The sequence below is a fragment of the Astatotilapia calliptera genome, chromosome 3 (genome assembly GCF_964374335.1).
Source record: "Astatotilapia calliptera chromosome 3, fAstCal68.1, whole genome shotgun sequence".
In the NCBI taxonomy this organism is placed as follows: Eukaryota; Metazoa; Chordata; class Actinopteri; order Cichliformes; family Cichlidae; genus Astatotilapia; species Astatotilapia calliptera.
The window spans coordinates 66198370-66221941 of NC_137424.1; the positions used below are offsets into that span (position 1 = coordinate 66198370).

Here is a 23572-nt window from a genome sequence, read left to right on the forward strand (position 1 = left end):
ATTAAATATATAATCATATAAATATGATTAAACACAAAAGGACTAAATCATATACAAAAAAATTCTGTTTATAGCCATGGTACACGCAAAAAAACGGTGAGAAAAAACAGTTTCTACGCAGCACCTTCACTGTCTGCAATGACAAGTAGTGAAACTACTGAATTGCTATCAATACATTAATTGTTGCTTTCTGATACAATAAAATAACACAAAACAAAATGAACAAAAATAACTATAACAGCAAACTCTATATTCCTAATTTGAATTTTTGCATTTTGATGATTTTTTTTTATCTATTTTTTTTCTCAGTTGTGAATAAAAAAAAAAACTGAGTGGTTAATTTTGTTTTCTTTCTGGAAATCCCTTTTTAAATTTAAAATATTTATTATCGGGTTAATAATTCATTTTGATTTATTATACTTCTTTTGTCATTATCCATTAACTTATCAAATTACTAACGTAATTGTGGTCTAGAAAAGAATAAATTAATGAGTGGATAATTTTGATAGTACATACTTTTATTGTAAAATTAATAGATTCATGGAAACATGCTTTTATTTTGATGGAGATGTGTTTCCGGTATTGTGCCAAAGTAGTTACCCCAGTCAAAAATTGTTCACGGGAGCGCGCAAAGTAGGAGGAACCACTTGCCCAGCTCCGTTCTGTACGCTACTTGTCACTGATCTGCAGTCGACGCGATAAAGAGTAAAAGCTGGAAAACAGCAGACTCGATGAATTTAATATTAGTTTCGTGACATTGTAATGTGCCGTGTGGAAGACAGTTTACCTTATACTGTACACTTAAATAACCTGCTGGGAATACTTTGTCTAGAAAAAGACTTTGATACTATAATACTGTAAAACCAGATGCGATCATGGAAACACGTCGCTCTCCAGTGAATTTACACTCTGTTTACACTTTGTAGCGAAGCTATCACGAATGAGTTCATTTGTGTAACCGAGGACAAGGGATGAGTAAACGGGGCAAAGAAATAATTGATCATTTATTTATTACATGAGTTAAACATACAAATTCCCAGTCATTTCCAGACAGGACTTACAACACATCCTGTTGATATCCCAGCTGCACATGAGACTTACCACACAAACTGTGCGAAATAACAGTGCAACCCGTCACACCCCGCTTAGCGACACTGCAATCGTGGCACACACTGCAAACAATTCGGGTCTCAGTGCAGCTGGGAATCAGTGCTATGTATGGCCTGTGATCTGAGAGATAAAGGGAAGTGGCACAAACAATTAAAATAAAAAAAACAAAAAACAAAAGGGAGGTTAGTCCGCCCTTACACAACTTACTCTCAATCAATAACTGCCTCTACGGCTGGACGGACTAACCAAAACAAAATTACAAATCAATCAAAAGAACGAAAAAAAGGACAGCAGAGACAGCACAGCTGAAAAACAAACAACATTATCAATTAAAATATTACCCAATAAAATAGCAATTTTATAAAACCATTCAAAATCATGAAGCTAAAACAAACAATATACCTACAATATTGATCAGTTTCCCTGCGCGCAGTCGATCTAGGGCTTGATCAATTCTTCTATTAAAATTCGTGGTCACACTAAAAAAAAAAGTCCAATGACACCTTAAAAACAGGCACATGCAATAGCAAACGATCCAAACAAAAATGGCAAAAGTCTCTTACCGACAGTATACCCACTCGCACCTGAGTGAATTAATTACCTCTGTTTTTTTTTTTCCACAGAAGAGCTTCACCCCACACACCCACTACCTTTTCACAGCTCTTCAGCCAATCACCTGGCAGAGAGCAACAAACTGCCAGGTGACACTTGTTACAACCCTCCCCTTCAAAGGGCATCGGCGACCCGACGATGAGCTGAAAAGAGAGAACACTTAAAATTTTGCTCATTTTATAATGGATTGTGGCAATTTAAATGGGTTTGAGTGCTGTCCAGCAGTCTTCCTCATTGACCTACGAGACCCTTGCGCCAAGCTGGCAACATCTTCCTCTCCAGGTTCTAGGTCCCCAGAACAATCCAAATGGGGCACTCCCACATGTGTGGGACTCAACGTCCCTTCCTCCAACACTGCAGAATCGCCTCCATCTCCCTGTTCTGTAAACATCTGTTCCACTTCATCAACCATACTGTTATTTGTGGCCAACATTCCAGTTAGATCATCCTGTTTTGACATTTGTAGGCCACTATCTTGGTCTCCATCCAATTCCCTGATTGGAATGTTTCTCAACTCAGTTCGATGTACTTGTCGAAGTGGACAAGTGTGCCCAGCAGGAGCGACTGAATATACTACACCATGACCAAGAGGAGGTCGCACTACTTGAAAGGGCGTGGGATCCCAAAAATCTTGAATCTTATTGCGACCTCTTACAGAGTGGTTTCTCATATACACCAAATCGCCCTGCTCCAAATCAGGACTTCTTAGAGGAATTCTCTAAATTCTCTCTCTGAACCCTTCTCCTTTCTAACCGTTGCTGCACAACATCATATGCAGCAGCCAAGGACTTTTGGTGTTCCTGTACCCACTCTTCAAGAGTGACGTCCTCATCAACTTCACTGCCAGCACCCAACCAAAAATCCACTGGCAACCGTGGCTCTCGCCCGAACATCAAATAATATGGAGTCATACCAGTTGACTGATGTACTGTGGTGTTATACGCATATGTGACTTGGGAGAGATGCCGCAGCCACTGGTGCTTTTGTTCAGGAGGAAGGGCACGCAGCAAGTCATGAAGTGTACGATTAAATCGTTCACATTGACCATTACCTTGTGGATGATAGGGTGTCGTCCGACTCTTCTCTATCTTATAAATTTTACACAGCTGTTGCACCAAAGCGCTTTCAAAATTTCACCCCTGATCAGAATGTATACGGCTTGGAGGCCCAAATAAATGAAACCAATGTTTCACTAAAGCCTCTGCCACTGTACTGGCTCGCTGATCTTTTGTAGGAACAGTCTGAGTATATTTAGAAAAGATGTCAGTCATTACCAAAATATTCTCTTTACCATCAGTTGAGGGTTCAAGTACTGTAAAATCAATTGCCAACATTTCATGAGGCCGAGATGCAGAAATACTACCCATAAAGGTTTTAATCTTTGGCACAACAGCCTTAGAAAGAACACACCTTTCACAATCTCTGCACCATCTCTCAATATCTGCATACATGTGCGGCCAATAATATCGCGAGCGCACCAACTGCAGTGTACGCTCAACCCCTTGATGGCCATGCTCATCGTGGAGTAAACGAAGGACGCGGCTCTGTAAACACTGTGGCAGCACCAGCTGATCAACCTCCCTCACTCCATCAGGAGTGAGTACAGCGATGCAACACAGACTCCCTTTGTTTCATCCGCCCCCATTGACGGACCAATTCCCTCAAACCCTTACCAAGACCCTCTCTTTCCTTTGAATCTGGCGACCTGGCCACCTCCCAATACTTTAAGAAAGGACCAATCACAGGGTCTTGTTTCTGTAACCTACAGAGATCAGAGAAAGAACAACCAGGTAAAACACTTATCTCTCCCTGAACACTGGGAATCATCTCACACTGCACTCCAATATCATTAGATAATGGACCATCCAATTCCATTACAGTTCCATGTAGGCGGGACAGTGCGTCTGCATTAGCATTCTGAGCCCCAGGCCGGTATTTTATGGCCAAATCAAAAGCGGCCAGCTCTGATGCCCACCTCTGTTCTGTGGCACCTAGCTTTGCCATGGACAGATGGCTTAGTGGGTTATTATCTGTAAATACAGTGCAACAATGACCCAAAAGATACTCCCTAAACTTTTCAGTGACGGCCCACTTGAGGGCTACAAGCTCAAGCTTCATGGAACTATAATTCCTCATATTCCGCTCTGTAGGCTTTAAGCTCCGACTGGCAAAAGCTATTGGCCGCAATTTACCCTCATACTCCTGGGAAAGCACTGCCCCTAGACCCCCATAGCTTGCATCTACTTCCAACGTAAATGGCTTCTGAAAATCAGCAAAAGCAAGCACTGGTGCAGAAACCAGAGCAGCCTTGAGCTGATGAAAACTTTGTTCACACTCTAAATCCCAAGAACACAATAACGGTTTTGGGGGGGGGGGGGGTCCTACCTTTTCTGCCTGGAGGGAGGAGTGCAGAGACCAGTCTATGCAAGGGAGCAGCCATGCATGAAAAACCAGCTATGAATCTTCTATAATAACTAGCAAATCCTAAGAAGGAACGCAGTTCTGCTAGATCGCTGGGCGTTTTCCAATCCCGCACTGCAGCTATTTTATCTGGATCAGTAGAAACTCCTTTGGCAGACACCACATGCCCCAGATATTTCACTTGCCTCTGGAAAAACTGGCACTTTGAGAGTTTCACTTTAAGCCCCTCTTTATCCAGACGAGAGAATATTTCTTGCAACCGCTCCAAATGCTGTTGCATGGAGGACGAAAAAACAATTACATCGTCCAAATACAAAAGCACCGACTGATGTCTGCAATCTCCAAACAAACGCTCCATCAGGCGCTGAAATGTACTGGGTGCATTACACAAACCAAACGGCATGCGGTTGAACTCAAACAAACCAAATGGGGTACAAAATGCAGTTTTAATCTTATCCTTCTCAGCCATTTCCACCTGGTTATAACCACTAGCCAGGTCCAAAGTGGAAAACCACTGAGCACCATTCAAAGCATCCAAGGATTCTTCAATCCTTGGCAGAGGAAATGCATCCTTTCTGGTTTTGGCGTTTAACTGTCTATAATCGACACACATGCGTAGACTTCCATCCTTCTTTTGAACAAGAACTATTGGGGATGAGTACGGACTACTACTTTCTCTGATGATGCGAGCTTGCAGCAGCTGTTTGATATGATCCCTTGCCAGTTCATACTGAGACGGAGGGATTCGCCTGTATGGTTGTTGCACTGGTGTTTCATCTATCAAAGGAATTTCATGAGTGATCAATTTACTACAACCAACATCCAACTCATTCTTGGCAAACACACCGCTATACTTCTGCAATAAAACTTTTGCTTGCCATTTCTCGCTCTCCTCAAGATTTTCAAATTCAGGCAGATCCAATTCCGCTGCATTGTCTGCCATTGTATGACTGGAAATATAAGCTGTACGACACTGTGAATTTACAGAGACCTGTATTTCAGAGTTACCCTCTGCTAGCACACTGACCAGTTGAACTGCAGCAATCACCCGACAAGGTGTCAACCAGACATCAGTTTTACCCACATTAGTAACTGGAACAAAAGCCTCCCCTCCTTCTCCCTTTACCAATGAAGGAGACACCATAGGCCTTCCGGGAGAAAACCATCATCAGGCCCGAGGGGTTCAATCAAGAGGTCAATAGGTGTATTCACAGGCATCTTTGGACAGGTAACAGGAACATAACTTTGCATTCCAGCTGGAACACAGAAAGACTTCTTACCCTGTACTCTAACACGATGGGGTTCAGGAGAATTTGCCATGGCCTCCATCATTTGGCAGTATCTCAACGCTCTTCTCCAACCATGTGGCGCAGTCTTCAAAACTGGAGCTTCCCAGAGGTCAGAACCATATTGTTTACACAATTCAGAGTACAGGGGGTTCAATACATTCATTCCTAACACACCAGGTACAGATGTCTTTTTCTGTGCCATGTGGCTATCTGTTGGATCTCCCACAATCAACACCCCTCGACGAGGTAGGTGAATTCCCTGGATTGTAACATCCAACTCAATATACCCAGAATAAGGAATTTGTAGGCCATTAGCTGCTTTAAGTCCCAACCAACCACAGTCTTTAACCTTTTCATCACTGAGATGAGAAAAGTTATTTTTAAAAGAGCTTTCTGTGATTGTTGTGACCATGGACCCTGAGTCCAGCAAACATTAAATAATAACCCCACCAAAATCAACCTCCCCTTCCAAGCATTCACCAACTAGATGACTGAGTTCTACATTACTGGAGCCTTGCAACCCTCCCACCAGTGTGTGGCTCTGTGCACTGGTGGGTACTAGTTTTCCGCCGTCGCAGTAGTTTGGGCAACAGCCCTAGCTGCTCTTTCATGCTGATTTCCATCGGAATTGGGTAATGACGGGCAAAATCGGGCAATATGTCCAATTTGCTCACACCTAAAACAAATGGGTTTACCATTCACCGTCCTTCTACGTCGAGAAGTGTGATTGCTAGAAGCAGCCACCTCCTGTGGGTTTAATGCCTTAATGACCAACTCTAATTGTGTCTGTTGGGCTTTAAAAAGGGACACCAACTCAGCATATTCTGATGTTCTAAAATCTACACTTTCACAAGAAGCTTGCATATCTGCAGAGACTGAAACAGACTGATTTTATCTAGACCTAAAAGGCTGATTCTCATACTGTGCCATCCACCTGGTCGCTTCGGCTCTCGCCTCACGAATCGTCCACTGTGGGTTGGCATTAATCAAATCTCTCAGCCTGATCCTCAATGTCAGATCTCTAACACCATCACAAAATTGATCACGCAGATCTTTTGAAGCTTTTCTTGCGGCTTCCTCATCTGTTTTAATAATCTGCTCCATTAAGGCCATCAAAGAATGAGAAAAGTCAATTAAGCACTCACCTTCTAATTGTTTACGATTGAAAAATCTGCGTTGCAAAGAAATGTGGGAATCTAAGCAGCTGTACATTTCTTTCAGTGTATCAAAAATTTTCTCAACATTTTCTTTCTGTTCCTTTGGCAAAAACTTTATCTCAGTGCGTGCAGTACCCTCTAAATGGTTAAAAATAATTTGAGCTTGCTCTTTTTCTGTTCTGCCTCTCGTGCGCACAAAGTCTCTCATTTGATCAATCCACTCATCTAGAGTCAGTGAGCCCATATTGTCCAACTTCCCTGAAAATGTTGGCAACTTTCTATCCTGTTGTACGTATACCACAGGATTGGGTCTCACAGTCACTGATTCACTTCCTGTAGCTCCTGTTGATGTAGAGGGCCTCTCTGTACCCACAGATGCTGTTTTCAAGTCTCTAAGTTCATTCTCCAACTCCTGTATACGTTGGGCCATTGTTTGTTGCTGGCTTCCCTCCATGATGGCGATCGAGACCTGGCTGCTCCTTCTCTCCAATCTTACAAACCTGTCCCTGCTGTCCTTACAAAATAACAAAACAAAATGGCCACTCCCTTGAAACCTGTTCGTAAAAACGCCAAAATGTAACCGAGGACAAGGGATGAGTAAACGGGGCAAAGAAATAATTGATCATTTATTTATTACATGAGTTAGACATACTAATTCCCAGTCATTTCCAGACAGGACTTACAACACATCCTGTTGATATCCCAGCTGCACATGAGACTTACCACACAAACTGTGCGAAATAACACTGCAACCCGTCACACCCCGCTTAGCGACACTGCAATCGTGGCACACACTGCAAACAATTCGGGTCTCAGTGCAGCTGGGAATCAGTGCTATGTATGGCCTGTGATCTGAGAGATAAAGGGAAGTGGCACAAACAATTAAAATAAAAAAAACAAAAAACAAAAGGGAGGTTAGTCCGCCCTTACACAACTTACTCTCAATCAATAACCGCCTCTACGGCTGGACGGACTAACCAAAACAAAATTACAAATCAATCAAAAGAACGAAAAAAAAGGACAGCAGAGACAGCACAGCTGAAAAACAAACAACATTATCAATTAAAATATTACCCAATAAAATAGCAATTTTATAAAACCATTCAAAATCATGAAGCTAAAACAAACAATATACCTACAATATTGATCAGTTTCCCTGTGCGCAGTCGATCTAGGGCTTGATCAATTCTTCTATTAAAATTCGTGGTCACACTAAAAAAAAAAGTCCAATGACACTTTAAAAACAGGCACATGCAATAGCAAACGATCCAAACAAAAATGGCAAAAGTCTCTTACCGACAGTATACCCACTCGCACCTGAGTGAATTAAGTGCCTCTGTTTTTTTTCCACAGAAGAGCGCTGACTTCACCCCACACACCCATTACCTTTTCACAGCTCTTCAGCCAATCACCTGGCAGAGAGCAACAAACTGCCAGGTGACACTTGTTACATTTGCAAAATCAATCTCAATCTAACCAATAAGTACAGTAACTTTGGAGACGATTTCTTATTCACAGCTAAAGTTATGGAGGGATACAGAATTTATCAGGCTGTGTGGCATCGGCTGCCCAAATGTCCCCCCCCCCCCCCCCCCAATCTATGACGATGCAATGTCGGAGCCGGGGTCGTAGTCGAGTAGGCCTACGAAAGGTTGGCCAAAACTAACTTGCCAAATTTCGAAAAGCCCTGTTACTTACAAATACGATAAATATATATATTTAAATGTTGTTTTAAATTGTATTTATTTACAAAGAAAAACTCTGCCAATGTGCATCCATCATAGATTGGGGGGGCACACATTTTGGCAGCCGATGCCACACAGCCTGATAAAATCTGTATCCCTCCATAACTTTAGCTGTGAATAAGAAATCGTCTCCAAAGTTACTGTACTTATTGGTTAGATTGACATTGATTTTGCAAATGAACTCATTCGTGATAGCTTCGCTACAAAGTGTAAACCGAGTGTAAATTCACTGGAGAGCGACGTGTTTCCATGATCGCGTCTGGTTTTACAGTATTATAGTATCAAAGTCTTTTTCTAGACAAAGTATTCCCAGCAGGTTATTTAAGTGTACAGTATAAGGTAAACTGTCTTCCACACGGCACATTACAATGTCACGAAACTAATATTAAATTCATCGAGTCTGCTGTTTTCCAGCTTTTACTCTTTATCGCGTCGACTGCAGATCAGTGACAAATCTCCAGTGTTAAATTAACACTGGAGAGTGTCTATATGGGTCCACACCTCTGAGTGTTAAATACAACACTGCTGAGTGTTAAATTAACACTTTTGTCAGTGTTATATGTTTAAAAGTAACCTAGTCAGTTTTGAAGATTAACAAAGGCTAACACTGAGCAGTGCTGATTTTCTAACACTGGAAAATAACTCAAAATGTTAGAAATATTCCAGTGTTAGAAAATTTATTATTATTATTTCTGAATCATATGTCTCCATCAGCTGACGTCATGTCAGTGGAAAAGAAAAGAAAAATAAACTGACACAGATGGAAATTCAACAAAATTGAATAAATTGTCTTTGCTTTGAGAGAGGGCAGAAACAGAAGAGATAATGACCTGACAAGTAACCGCTGCTCTGACATGGTAACTGTTGGGGGAAAACTCTGTAAAAGACCCAGGAGAAATAAAGACACAATGAGACAAGATCACTTTTTATGCTTTAACGTGCACACGGGTAAGCTGTTCAGAACAACTCACGACGTGTACAGAGGCTTGGCACTTTTTATAGGAAACACAGTGAGAACAGGATAAGAAAATACAAAACAAATAAAATAAACAACTCCATATGTGGCGCTAGTCTCGTCAGCAGAGAGCTGGGAGAAAGCTGTGAGAGATAAAACAATCTAAAACAATATGTCCCAAAACAGTATGTCTTTGCTGAGAAAGTCTAAAAGGATAATTCTAAACTAATCTAACCATAGACAAAAGGGCATCTTTGCACATTTAAAAGAAGGTAAAGAAACATAGAATCATTTTTCCTGTAACATTCCCTCCTGTTTTAACTTATTTTAAATGTATACAACAATTGTCTGTGAAGGTTATTTATTAAGTATCTTAAGCAATTTTTTAATTTTCAAAATGTCAGCATAGCAGAAATGGAAGTCATTTGGTCTAAAGAATAAAACAAAAGAAAATAATAAAAAGAAAAACATAGTAAATGAAAATCATAGTAAATGAAATAACAAGTGGAATAAACAAGAAAAAATAATAAAACTAAAACTACAAAAAATAAAGGATAAAAACCTTATATTTTAAAACGAAAACTACAAAAAATAAAAGGATGAAAACTAAAATGAAAACTTTGTATTTAAAAATGATGAAAACCTAATATGTAAAATGAAAACTTCAAAAAATACAAGGATGAAAACCTTATATTTAAAATGATGCAAACCTTAAATTGAAAACTTTATATGTAAAATGATGAAAACTTCATATTTAAAATGAAAACTTCAAAAAATAAAAGGATGAAAACCTTATATTTAAAATGATGCAAACCTTATATTTAAAACCTGCATAACCTACTAATGTGTTAATCATATCATGATCACCTGACAAGTCATTTTTAATCACCACGTCATTCATTAGCAGTTATTACAAGTCCTCCTCTAACAGAATTGCAACGGGATGCTGGTCTTCTTCAGGCACGGCAACATAAGCAGTCATTGTAGTTGTTATCATCTTTGAAATCATTACTCTTAAACATGGCAACACACAAAACACTAATATGAGCAGTGCTATCATGATGAGACCTAGAAGGACAAACGGCTTTGCTACAGCAGCCAGCCATGAACCGCCGAACAGCCAGTCCAGCCAGTCTAGCCAGCCTTGTGCTGCAGCTGCTCCAGGTGTGTGGTCAGTGACATATTTTTGCAGAATGGACAAATTCTGCAAAGCTTCATAAATGTCTCCGCTTACAAACTCCTCCTTGTGATGCTGTTAGCAGGTCTAGTGTCAGTCTGTTCTGCAACACCATCGTTCTGATGGCCTTCTGTTCTCCTGCTAAAGCCGGTCCCAGGGTCTTTGTCAAAGTTGATGCGTCGTAGCAGAGCATATCGGTTGATCTCCACATGATCCCGCACCTCGGCAGCTCCAATGCCGGGGATCAAGCTCTTTAAGAATTTCACTCCTCCTCAGATGCGAAACTCTGGTTCCTTTACTGCTTGGTGCCGTCCGTGCACATCCTGTCTGGTACTGAGTCTTTGTTTGTAGTATCATCCGGTAGCTGTAGTTGGAGCGACAGTTGAGGCTCATCAGTGTCGCGTTACTGGCACAGGTTTCGTTGAGTGAACAGTCCATACACTTCCTCTCGTTCCTCGGTGGGCAGAAAGTGTATATGTATTTGCATAGGTGAGTAGGCAGCTCCCCCACTGCCCGTGATCCATTGTTCATCACACATACTGGCAGTTGTGCTGCGTTCAGCTTGTTCAGTAGAATTACATCAGGCAGTGGGTCCGAGACTTTGGGCCAGGTCAGTAGGTAGGTCTGTCCGGAACAGTGCACATTCGTGAGTGATGATGACCTCCAGGTTGCTTTTGCTGGGATGCTGTAGTTGGCCTTGGACCAAAGAGTACCGTAGCCTGGATGTGTTGCCAGGCCCACCAGACACCAACTGCGATCTTCAGGTATGCTGTACGGCCACAGGCCAGACGTCTGTGGGCTTAGGGGCATATGGGTACATGCATAGCAGTCAGTTTTGTTATTCAAGTGAGCTGTAGTGTTCATAAACTGCCACCAAAAGTTAGTGGCGTATCCATGGGGAAACTCGGTGTACTGTCCTTTGTCATACAGTGTCTGCCTTTTCTTCATATTGCGTGACTTGTTGTCCCTCACGGAAACAAAGATGAGGAGCCCGGCCATGGTCAGGGCCGCTGCAGTTATTAAGAGCCACCACCTCATGACGACGGGACACACCCTCCTGTCGCGAATAGACCCCCCGGCCAGGAAAGCTGACCCCTCCACCGGGCGAGATCACAACAAGTGGGCAAGCCTGCCGTCAGCTGTGTTTAGATGGCTTCACTTACTCGCCTGCAGTGACTCTGATGGATCCAGGATGGTCGTTCCGCAATTTTGCAAGCGGTCGGTGTAGTGAGGAGGACTTGGTATGGCCCCTCCCACCTGGGTGTGCTCCAGTTTTTCCTTTGGAGCACCTTGATCAGAACCCAGTCACCGGGCTTTAGTCTGCAAGACACTGGAGAAACATCATCAGGTTGTTGATTATGTACAATGATCTCTTTGTTTTCCAATAGCTTAGACATCCATTCTGCTAATGTGTTTTCTCTGATTGCTTTGTCTATTGGTTGACTGGTGATGGGCAGTGGGAACGGCCTGCCATGAATGATTTCAAATGGAGTTAGTTTATGGGAGCCTTGCGTTAAGCGCATCCACATTTTCACTAAACCCAAACATTCAGGCCACGGCCTTCCTGTTTCTGCCATGCATTTCCTGAGCCTTTGTTTTATAGTGCAGTTAGTTCTCTCTACAAGGCCTGCGCTCTGAGGGTGATAAGCACAGTGGTGTTTTATGCTGAAACCGAGTGCTTCAGAGACCTTAGTGATGACATCATTTACAAAATGAGTGCCGTTGTCTGATCTTATCAAAGCTGGGATGCCATATGTGGGTATGAAGTGATTGCACAGGCACTTTGCTACTGAAATTGCATCTGCCTTTTTCACTGGATAGATTTCCGGCCATTTTGAGAACACGTCTATTACCACTAGGGCGTATTTTGACCCTTGACATTCGCTTAGCTCAATAAAATCCATATGAATTGTGTGAAAAGGATAAGGTGGAGTGGGAAAACGGCCTCTTTTTGGTCGCAGATTACCTTGAGCATTATATTTTTGACACGTCATGCACGTTCTGACAAATTGTTTTGCTGAAGATTCAAAATTTATAGTGTAGAAATGAGAGTTGACAATACAGGGCATTCCCCCCCGATGACAAATGCGTACAGCCATGAGTCACTAATGCCGCCATTTTGTGGAGGAATTTTTGGCAACACTGGCTTGCCATAACACATCATTAAGTCGTTTGTCAGAACTGCACCGTGTTTTAGTCATTTTGCCTGCTCTGCTGTGCTTGCTGCTTTTTGTTCATTTTGCAACACATCCAGTGGAATCTGATGTGTGTTTACTGCCATCAATGCGATGTTTGCCGTTTGTGCCGCCTGTTTTGCTGCTCTGTCAGCAAAATTGTTGCCTGTAGTAATGAAAGAGCCATCAGTTTTGTAAGAGGTTGGCATGCTGAACCGGTTTTCCAGTTGGTGTAATCATTCCTCTGTTATGCCAATTTTTTTGCAAAATGATGCACAGCAGAGAAAACATACTGGCTGTCTGTATGTATGTTTATTAGTTTGTCTTTGTGTATTTAGCTTTCACGTATCACAGCTATCAGCTCAGCGCTCTGTGCAGAATATGAAGAAGAAAGTGGTTTTGCTTCTATTATTTTACTATCTGTGGTCACTGCGTAACCTACACAATTCCGGCCTGTGCTGTAAGGTCAAATGCTGTTCTCCTAGCTTCCACACTTGCTGATCATAAGGTGGATCTGGGCCTGGGGTTTGTTTAAATCTCAGAATGTTGTGATACTCGGTTGGTTTCTGGAAAGTGGATGTGGCGGGTGTCATTTAGCATGCACTCAGGTGTAATACCAGAAAAGAATGGCATGACTGCTATCTTAAGTTTTGTCAGAGCGTCTCTACCTAGCAAATTTACTGGACACGACGGGTCATATGCATTTAATAAAGCACCTGCGGCCACTTGCTGTATGTACTAGTTCTAAAGGGGCAGTTAATTGTTGTACAGTTGTGTGGCCTGAAGCTGACTTTACAACTAATTTGTCCTTTGAAAACTGTAAGTTTAAGTGGCTGCCTCAAAACTGTTTTGCATTATTTCTCTGTGGCCTACTCCTACAATCTCGTGTGAAGTGACCTTCCTCTCCACGGTTCTAGCAGGCGTTGTCTCTATGTTATCTGCTGTTTCTGCGTGGCTGTCTGCGGCCTTGGTGTTTGTGACTTTGCTCGCCTCTCTGTTCCTGATAGCCACCTGCGAATTAGTGTTTTAGTCTGTTGTCAACACGTCAGCCTTATTTTTAAGTTACAGAATGCTTCTTCTCCTTTTTTTTTTTTTTTTTTTTGGTTTGGGAGAATAGATGCAACTCTACATTTTCACTTAAGGCATTTTTAGATAATTTCTAGTTCTTCAAACAATTCATGGATCTCACACATTTCAAACTTTCAAGTTAGGGTTGTTTCCCATTTATACACACACACACACACACACACACACACACACACACACACACACATATATATATATATATATATATATATATATATATACATACATATATATATATATATATATATACATACATATATATATATATATATATATATACATACATATATATATATATATATATATACATACATATATATATATATATATATATATATATATATATATATATATATATATATATATATATATATATATATATATATATATATACACATATATATATATATAACTTTGCATTGCTCACAGCTCATAGTTCACAGCTCTAAACCTAGGCATTTTTCAATCATATGCCTAATCACTATGTGTCACTGTGATTCTCAAGTATGGTCACAAGTTCGTTTAAATTCGTTTCCAAAACCAACAAAATAATCAAACAAAAACAAAAAACATAAACGTGTCAGGACACAAAAGAAAAAAGAAAAATGCTGCCACCCGAACAAGGCAGAAGTCTGCATATGTTGGCTTGTAATAGCATGCAGCTTGTAACATGGTAGACTAATGTGCCTGTGTTAATTCAGCTCCATATTATTGTGTGAAGTTGCACTGGGTTGGGAGTGGTTTTGTGTGTGTCACATTTTTGGTGAGCCAATGGCTGGAATGGGGTTGGACTAATTAGAGGCAGGTGTACTTGATTGCACTGATACACTGGTCTACTTATAGCCCACACTACAAACACTGCTGTGTTGTTTTGTCTCTCTGTGCAGGTATGTAATGTGATGAAATCAGATATGTTTGGGATGGATGGGTTTTGCGCTATGAATTTTATATTAAGTGCGTCGTTTTGTCTCTCTGTGCAGTCCAGGGCCTATTATATGCCACAGCCTAAAGGCAGCAGGGTTGCAGAGGCTTGAGTGACCACTGACTATATGCTTGCAGGGTGGTGGGTCTCCAAGGACAACTTCTAACCCTGTTAAAGGCAACATGTGGAGTGCAACTTGGCTGTGTGGCATAGCTGGCTCTGGCCTTGTGACTGTGTGTGTTTATACAATTCATAAGTGGGAAACTGGACTGTTTTATCTTTTATATCTTGATATATTTTTCATCAATAAATTATCTTTTAGAATTTTATTGACTGACATCTTGCCCATGACTGAAACGGTTGGTCAGACCTAGAGTCTTTCTTTGGGCAGAATAGCAGCTTCTGCTCTAAAAGAAACAAATAAATAAAAAGAAAAGAAAATGTGGAACATGCTCATCAGCTTAGCAGTGTCTACATATTTAATTCAGCTTCTCAATCCTGTAGTTGTAGCTGTTGTCTACAGGGTTTTGCTTATTGGTTGTTATTATAGGTGTGCTCTATATCTCAGCAATGTGTCATTCTAGAATGATAAGTTTCAAGCTGGTCAAGTGCCTCTATGCACTTCATTAGTTTAGTTATTCTCTGTATTGTCTTCATCTCACATGTCGTTACACTGAGTTTCAGCAAACCTTAAGCTTGATGCAGACTACTGCTTAACAATTATCCACCTCACATCATAACCGATTAAGGTGCCTCTTCATATTAATATTATGTCATTGTTAATATTATCCTCTTTGTCTTATATGACAGCAATAGCATATTATAATATTTTATCAGTGTGTACCACTATACTACTCCTGAGCCAATTTGTTAGTTAGGATCATCTTATTCAGCAAACAGATAATTTTGAATTCATCCAATCTGCGGTCACATTTGTTCTCTCTGTTGCATGGCGGACCAGGCAGGTCTATTATAATATATTATTTATATCTTATTTTGTATCCATCAAGGGCTTCAGGTGATCTGCAGTTATCACCATTTTCCCAAGCTGGAGACAGTTACCTTTTCACACACTGTCCTTGGCTGAACAATGACACAGCCTTAATATACTTTATTTATGTTATTAAAATATTTTCGTGTGAATTATTTGCTTTATATTCATTTTATACATGCTGGGCATGGTCATCATGCCAACTGTGTTTCATTGTTAATATCACTTTACAGGTTGTTATCCTTGCTATTATTAATTTCAAATACTCTAAAGATAATTTCTACTGTAATTTTCCCTTTGTTCATCTTTATTTCGTACTTTTTATATTTATATCTACTCAGTGGGGTCTGTTTTCAACCCTTTTAAACTACTTCAAACTACTTTGATCTCTAGTTTTCACTTAATAAGGGATTATTAAGTTCTTCCTGATATGGGTGGTGCTGCAGATGCGGCTGCAGGAATGAGTGATGGCTTTCTAAAAAGGGTTGTGGGAACTGCACAGTGTCTCGTCTTCTGGTTTTACTAAACTGGCAGTTGAGTTCTGTTCTTCTGACTGTTTATATTTTGTTTTCTTAAATCTCTCAGTTTACAGACACTGTTTTTGTCCGGCGTCTGGACTTTTCTTTTCTCACCACTGCTCGTCAGCAGGAGTGAGTTTTAATTTCACTTGCTTGATTACCCATCTCATTTATGTATTTACTTATTTTTGTTTAAGTAATATATACACAATACAGCTGCTATCACCTTCGCTGGTATTAGAGACGAGAGTGGTTGCTCACACGCCCTTCTACTTTCGGACTAGTTCCGAAAGCGGTGTGAACTTTACGAGACGGAACTCGACCGTTCTCTCAACTCACCAGCACGTCAGTGAACGGCAGTAAAAGAAAAACACAGTAGGAGCAGCTCAGTCTCTTATTGGACCGTGAAAATTCAGCTTGCTCCGTTAATTAAAACAATACACACACACATTCACATTCACAGCTTCGACGCGCACGCGACCGGAACCCTTAAGATAAGGGGAGCTCCCAGAGCTACTTACTCCCTAGACCCAGTCTAGACCAAGCTGGGGGAGCTACCCAGAGCTCCAAAGCTACGAGTCGACGAGCTCCCAGAGCTACCAGTCGACGAGCCACTTCTGCTATTTTAAATTCCCTGAATTCAAAACGCGCTTTTACGCAAGATTGTGTCAGTGTGTCTGTATCTACCTAGTCAGTGTCGCCGGGTCTGGTCCACCTCGATCGGGTCCCACCACCGTGGGTCGCTTTCTACGACGTTGGCCAAGACCCGAATTTAACGCTCTTGGACTTTTATCACACACCTGGTGTGTGAGCTGTCGACAGATGAACAACGTGGACTGGTCACGGAGATGGGACACGATGGAGGCGCTCCGGCTGTCGAAGGACCAAGAAATGTTGGGGGAAAACTCTGTAAAAGACCCAGGAGAAATAAAGACACAATGAGACAAGATCACTTTTTATGCTTTAACGTGCACACGGGTAAGCTGTTCAGAACAACTCACGACGTGTACAGAGGCTTGGCACTTTTTATAGGAAACACAGTGAGAACAGGATAAGAAAATACAAAACAAATAAAATAAACAACTCCATATGTGGCGCTAGTCTCGTCAGCAGAGAGCTGGGAGAAAGCTGTGAGAGATAAAACAATCTAAAACAATATGTCCCAAAACAGTATGTCTTTGCTGAGAAAGTCTAAAAAGATAATTCTAAACTAATCTAACCATAGACAAAAGGGCATGCTTGCACATTTAAAAGAAGGTAAAGAAACATAGAATCATTTTTCCTGTAACAGTAACAAATATGACAGGGCCTGATGTTGGTGGTAACTGTAACATTTAATATTTTAACATTATACTAAGAAGCCTCCGAAACAAGATACTAAACGACTCAGAAAATCAAATTACAAAATAGTGATCAAATAATAATAATCAATAATAATAACTTCATCATGAATTCAAATAAAACGAAATGAAGTGGTTGGTGAATGAATACTAGTGCATGTTTTTACTATACAGTTTATTATTAATGTTATTTTAATGGACACGTCTTCTTCTTAAAAAGAAAAAAAAAAAAAAAAAAAAAAAGGGAGCAGGGATAGCTCAGTAGGTAGAGAGGTGGCCCCATGATCGGAAGGTCGGGGGTTCGATTCCCCTGAACAGCTACCCTGATGTACCCCTGAGCAAGGTACCGTCCCTACACACTGCTCCCCGGGCGCCCAGTGGCTGCACTGCTTCACTGAGTGAATGGGTTAAATGCAGAGAGGGATTTTCCCCACGGGGACCAATAAAGTACACCTTCTTCGTCCCGGTCCTCTTTACAGAGCAGGTTTCATAACCCAAACCAAATGACACTTTCTAAAGAGAGAGTTGAATTTTAAGGTAGAATCCTGCTTTAGAGTTCATTAGATTATAAATTATGGCATTTAGTAAGCTGTAACTGGACACAGAAACTTGCTATAGATTATATGTGTGCAGAATATCTGTTAGAAGTGAAACCAAACTCACAGGTAGAAATAATTGTGACCCGTGGTATAGGTACCTATTTAAAATAGGACAGAGCCGTAGGCGCACAGTCAGTTTAAAAGAGTTTAATTTTTAGTACAAAATAAAAGAAACGGTATAACAGCGGCACCTAAAAACAATTAAAAACTTTACCTTATTAGAAACTATAAAACTGTACGATTGCCCGTGAGGCAGGACAAGCGCTGCGGGGAACCGTTTAAAAACAAATCGACATAGCACACAGGTTAAGAATGGACGGCAACTCACACATGACCCCACATGGGTAAAACACTATAAGAAGGCAAATCTTCGGTGCCGTCTTCACTCAGGCCCACCGCTGTGCATGCAAAAGCGGGAGACAAAAAAGGATTTGTTTTCCCTGCAGCGCCTTCACCGTCTGCGACTAATTTTATATATAAATATAAAATAAGGAGTTAGAATACTAAAAGAATCAATATCTGTGGTGCCTACTGATACAGAAAAAAAAAAAAAAAAACCCACAATCGACAGTCGCAGCAGTCAGTCTGTCGACTTACACCAGTTTAAAACAAATTAAAACACACTGAAGTGTCGGGTCCTTTGCCCGCAGCCAGAAATCCACCTGGCAAAGCAGCAGCTCGGTACTCTGTGAATAAAAGGCAGGAGATCACTTAGCTGGACAGTAAAACACAGGAATATTCCTCAATTGAATTGGTCTTGTTACCTGTCCACAAGTTCGTGTCACACCCTAATAAATGTGGGTCAGTGGCGATGAAGTCCACTATACCGCTCTCACGGGAGCAATGTTTCCCACCTAAGTAGTGATGTGACGTTCTGTATCGAGGCTTCGAAGCGTGTATCGAGTAATGGAGGGGGCGTTTCCGCGAAGTGCGTATCGAGGCTTGCTTCATTTATGGGAGGAGCTGAAAATGATGACGTCCGAAGCCTCGCTGCCCGGCTGTACCACGTGACTGGTTCAGGAAGCGGTTCGAACTTTGCCGCAAATAATCATTTTCCATACTGCCAGCATAACTATACACAGTATACTGCATCACTACAATATAGATGTTTTACACACTCCATTTGTTGTTGACATTTACAGGCTGTGTGCAAAATGCCACACTCTTCAAATTCATGCCAACTAATATTTTTACGTCCAGTAGGTGTCCTGCTAGAGCAAATGAAGCTTCAAGAAGCTTCGCGTTGGGGTGAACCAATTGGATGAAAAGCTTCAGTGCTTCATGAGGCTTCATCTGCCCATCACTACCTACAAGGGTGCAAATAACTGTAAACCTCTGCCAACAGCCAGAGCTCAAGTGGTACATTTTTGTGATTGATTGATTGATTGGTAATTTATTTCAACATGTGAACAATATACAAGTACATTTAGAAAATAAATAAGAGAAAAAAAATACTATACAAATTACATACAAAAAACATTCTGATTAATTTACATGTTGAAAGGGAGTGGGAAGAAGTATACACTTATTTAATCCCACCCCTGTCCCATAAATTATCAGTGACTATTTAGTCAGCTTCCTTACTGATATAATTTGTAATAAAAATAGTGAACAGATTTCTGATATACTATATACTATAATATCACATCATGAATTTATTTTTTGTTTGTTTGTTTTTAAATAGAGACATTCACATAATTTAAATATTTTCCTTTTCTTTATAGATCGAGAAGATCATATTTTTATAACTCTTTTTGAACAGTTTTATGTTTGGACATTGCTTTAATTCCATATTCAGTTTGTTCCATAATTTCACTCCTTGAACAGAAACGCAAAAGCCTTTTCTTGTAGTACGTACCTTCATTGTTTTGAAGTTACAAAAACCCCTTAAATTATAACTTCCTTCTTTCAAAAAAAAATACTCTGAATATTACCTGGCATTTCTTTATTTTTTGCTTTGAATAGAATTTGTGCTGTTTGGAATTTCACTATATCGTCAATTTTCAATATTTCAGACTGCAAAAATAGTGAGTTTGTATGTTCCCTATAACCTGCATTGTGGATGATTCGAATTGCTTTTTTTTGAAGAGTAAAAAGTGAATGTAATGTGGTTTTATAGTTATTGCCCCAGACCTCTGCACAATAGCTTAAGTATGGTGAAACCAGTGAACAGTAGAGAATATGAAGTGATGTTCTGTCGAATACCTGTTTTGCCTTGTTTAGTACTGCAATGCTTCGTGATACTTTGGAATGAATATATCTTACGTGAGCTCTCCAGTTAAGTTTTTCATCTATTATTACCCCCAGAAATTTATTTTCACTGACTCTTTCAATATCAACACCATTTATTTGAATCTTTGCATTTGTATTTAAACTACTATTTCCAAATAACATCAGTTTAGATTTATTCAAATTTAATGATAATTTGTTTTTATCAAGCCAGAACTTGTCATGCCATGGTGCTTGTGTAACCTACCGTCCTAACAGAAGTTTAGGGGAGGACCCGTATCAGACTTTCATAGTTAAGAAACACCAACTTGCCCAACTCGGACCAAGCACTCGCAGTTTCAGGTTTGCAGAGGAATACCCAATTGCCCACACCTGCGCTTATGAAAGGAGCAAAGACCAGCTCCGCCCACCAGGGGCGGTCCCGAGTCTCCAGGTCTCACCTGTCACATAATGTATTCGCTTCTTTCTATAAATCACGTGACCACTCCCGTCTCTCTTTGTCAGTATCGGCGTCTAAAGGGAGCGATAAACTACATCGTCAAACTTTCCCACCGGCTTTAAACAACACCTGGGCCCTGTTTCAGGAAGCCGGTTTAGAAAACTCAGAGTGAAAAACGATACGCAGGGTTGAGTAATCCCGAACTGTCCAACTCGGAATATTCGGTTTCAGAAAGGCTGATAACAATTAGTTCAATCAACGCGGAGTTGCTTTAACCCCAAGTGAAGCGCGCGGACGAGGATACATAAAGCCCTGATAAGCGGAGCACAGATTAAGCGAGTCACCATGGAGACGGAGGGAAAGAAGGCGCGGTCAATGTATTTTACAGCGCTTGAGGCCGAAATTCTGATGGCAGCATATGCCGATAACACGCAAATTCCGCGGAAAAAAGTAACACAGCCACAGCTGCGAAAGACAGGGAGCATGCATGGCAAAACATAGCCGACAGAGTCAATGCGTGAGTGTTAATATAAACATTGATCTAGGGATTTCCACCCATTTAACACGTTATTTTATCATATGTTATTTTATTTGTTATTTTATACATTTTATTTTGTGATGTGATGTGAGCGCAGGTGCAACCCAACAGGCCCCAAACGTTCCTGGCAGCAAGTAAAAATGAAATATAAAAATATAGTCCAAACAGGTAAGGTGTAATTGTATTATGAGCCATAGTGCTTGGTCTGTTTGTCCCATGTAAATCAATTGCAGTTAGAGGCTACATTAATTTTCTTTCTGTAAGCACTTATTGAAATTATCTGAGCACATTACAAGTACATATTTGCTTACTCTGTATGCTCAAATGTGGCCCGTTATAGCCAACAGAAAAAAAGCGGAGGCCCGAAAAACAGGTGGGGGTCCTCCACCACCACCACTCACAGAGGCTGAGTAGTTGGCCCTCAGCCAAAACAGTGGGCGCCCTGTGGCCGAAGGCATCTCTGCGGGGACATCCTCTGAGTCAATAACCCCGCAAGACACAAGTGCCTACATAGGGGGTAAATTCAAAATAATACATGATGTGCATACATCCTTTCTTCACAGTCACCTTCGCAGTGCTACTCATTCATTTGATAAACTCTTTACCATAATGAATTATTTTGTAGTGAAGTTATTTTCCTACTGATTTTGCCTTCCCTCAGTCTTGGTTGTCTTTGAGAGCATAATGACAATGAAGTGTAAGGTGATTGGTATGTTTGTTAATTGCCATTTGGTCCCTTGTAAGTTATAAGTGACCTGTATAAACCTCATATTCTATCAGTTGATGGTGATGGTGTACTGCATCTGGTGCAGCCTCCTGTTGAGCCAGACCAACATGCAGTTGTGAGTAATACTCCACAGATTATATGAGTTTACAGTAGAACAGCAATGTTGTTTATTTCTTTACTACAGGAAAATAATGAAGAAACATTGACAGCTGTTACAGAGGAGGAAGCAACAGAGACACCTTATGAGGTTTACATCTTTTAATACTTTGTGTACAGGAAACACAGGTGACCAATAAAGCCAGTTGAACAAAAAATCTGTTTATTCGTCTTTCAACATGTTGAGGTGATGGGTCAAAAGAAATGATTGTGACATATGGTGTCTCTGACTGCTCTTCCATCTTGTATGTCCGTGGGAGGGTCAGGATGTTCATGGTTTGGATCACTGCTGATGTTTGGTTCAGAAGGACAGTGTTCTCCTCTAATTGTGGCAATGTTGTGAAGAATCACACATGCCACAATAATGTCACATGCCCTTTCTGGGGTGACCCTGAGTCTTTGCAGGCACTGGAACCGGGCCTTAAGCATTCCGATAGTCATTTCAATTCTGGCTCTTGTCCTGCAATTAGCCAGATTATATCGCTGCTGTGGGCCCGGTTCAGGGTCAGGGTAAGGGGTAAGCAAATAGGGTAAACATGGATACCCCCTATCACCAAGCAAGTAGCCAGTGAACTCTCCTAAGACAGAAGGATACACTTCAGTTCAAATGTCCCTGAAGCAATTGGTCTTTATATATTTTAAAGTATTCTCAACTCACCATGTCCAAATTTTGTGCTCAGTGTACATTCACGGAATATTTGTGAGTCATGGACAGAGCCTGGCCACTTGGCTTCCACATTTGTGATAATGTTGGCAGCATCACATATGATCTTCACAGTGCAGAGAACACAAATTAGCATCCATTACTATGATGAAATAATTTGTTAGTTTGAAATGCTACAGGGAACTATGTACCTGTACATTAATGCTGTGGAAAGACTTCCTGTTCACATAGTCTCCTTCATTTACTAAAGGAGCAATGATTGGAATGTGAGTGCCATCTGTACAGCCAATCACGCCTGGGAACCCTGAAAATAAATGTAAAATTTAAGTAGTAGTCCAAGTATCACCACACCATAAATTAAGTTTTGGTCATCCTGATACCTGCAATTTTGTGGCATCCCTCTTTGATGAATCTTGTGGGTCTATGACCGGGGAACACCACAAACGAGTGCAGGAGACGTTTCAGTGCAACTGTAACATTCCTGACTGCCCGACAGACGGTAGCCTTGGAAACGTGCTCAGCATCACCAATATTATACAGAAAGCTCCCGTTTGCAAAAAAACGAAGCGCAATACAAATAATATGTACAGAACTGAGAGAATGTCCGCGATGTGTCACATGAGCAATATTAGGCCTGAGGATGTTATTCAAATAACTTATAGATTGTGCTGAGAAACGGTAACGTTCGCACAGGAAATCATCAGGAAATGATAAAATGTCCAA

At 40.8% G+C, this 23572-nt stretch overlaps 5 long non-coding RNA genes across 5 annotated transcripts; all 5 read right to left on the reverse strand.

Moving 5' to 3' along the window:
• Window positions 1-991: 991 nt before the first annotated feature.
• Window positions 992-1709, reverse strand: LOC145426100 (uncharacterized). Its single transcript, XR_013906861.1, has 2 exons — window positions 1674-1709; window positions 992-1589 (listed from the first exon to the last, which is right to left on the reverse strand). It is a non-coding gene; the product is annotated as an uncharacterized LOC145426100 (long non-coding RNA).
• Window positions 1710-7202: 5493 nt separating this feature from the next.
• Window positions 7203-8035, reverse strand: LOC145426101 (uncharacterized). Its single transcript, XR_013906862.1, has 3 exons — window positions 7886-8035; window positions 7729-7801; window positions 7203-7627 (listed from the first exon to the last, which is right to left on the reverse strand). It is a non-coding gene; the product is annotated as an uncharacterized LOC145426101 (long non-coding RNA).
• Window positions 8036-9255: 1220 nt separating this feature from the next.
• Window positions 9256-11192, reverse strand: LOC145425626 (uncharacterized). The gene is made up of 2 exons (XR_013906337.1): window positions 9897-11192; window positions 9256-9851 (listed from the first exon to the last, which is right to left on the reverse strand). It is a non-coding gene; the product is annotated as an uncharacterized LOC145425626 (long non-coding RNA).
• Window positions 11193-17108: 5916 nt separating this feature from the next.
• On the reverse strand, window positions 17109-19550 carry LOC145425631 (uncharacterized). Its single transcript, XR_013906344.1, has 2 exons — window positions 18861-19550; window positions 17109-18782 (listed from the first exon to the last, which is right to left on the reverse strand). It is a non-coding gene; the product is annotated as an uncharacterized LOC145425631 (long non-coding RNA).
• A 2722-nt stretch (window positions 19551-22272) lies between these two features.
• Window positions 22273-23265, reverse strand: LOC145425624 (uncharacterized). Its single transcript, XR_013906334.1, has 2 exons — window positions 22844-23265; window positions 22273-22763 (listed from the first exon to the last, which is right to left on the reverse strand). It is a non-coding gene; the product is annotated as an uncharacterized LOC145425624 (long non-coding RNA).
• Between the last annotated feature and the right edge of the window lie 307 nt (window positions 23266-23572).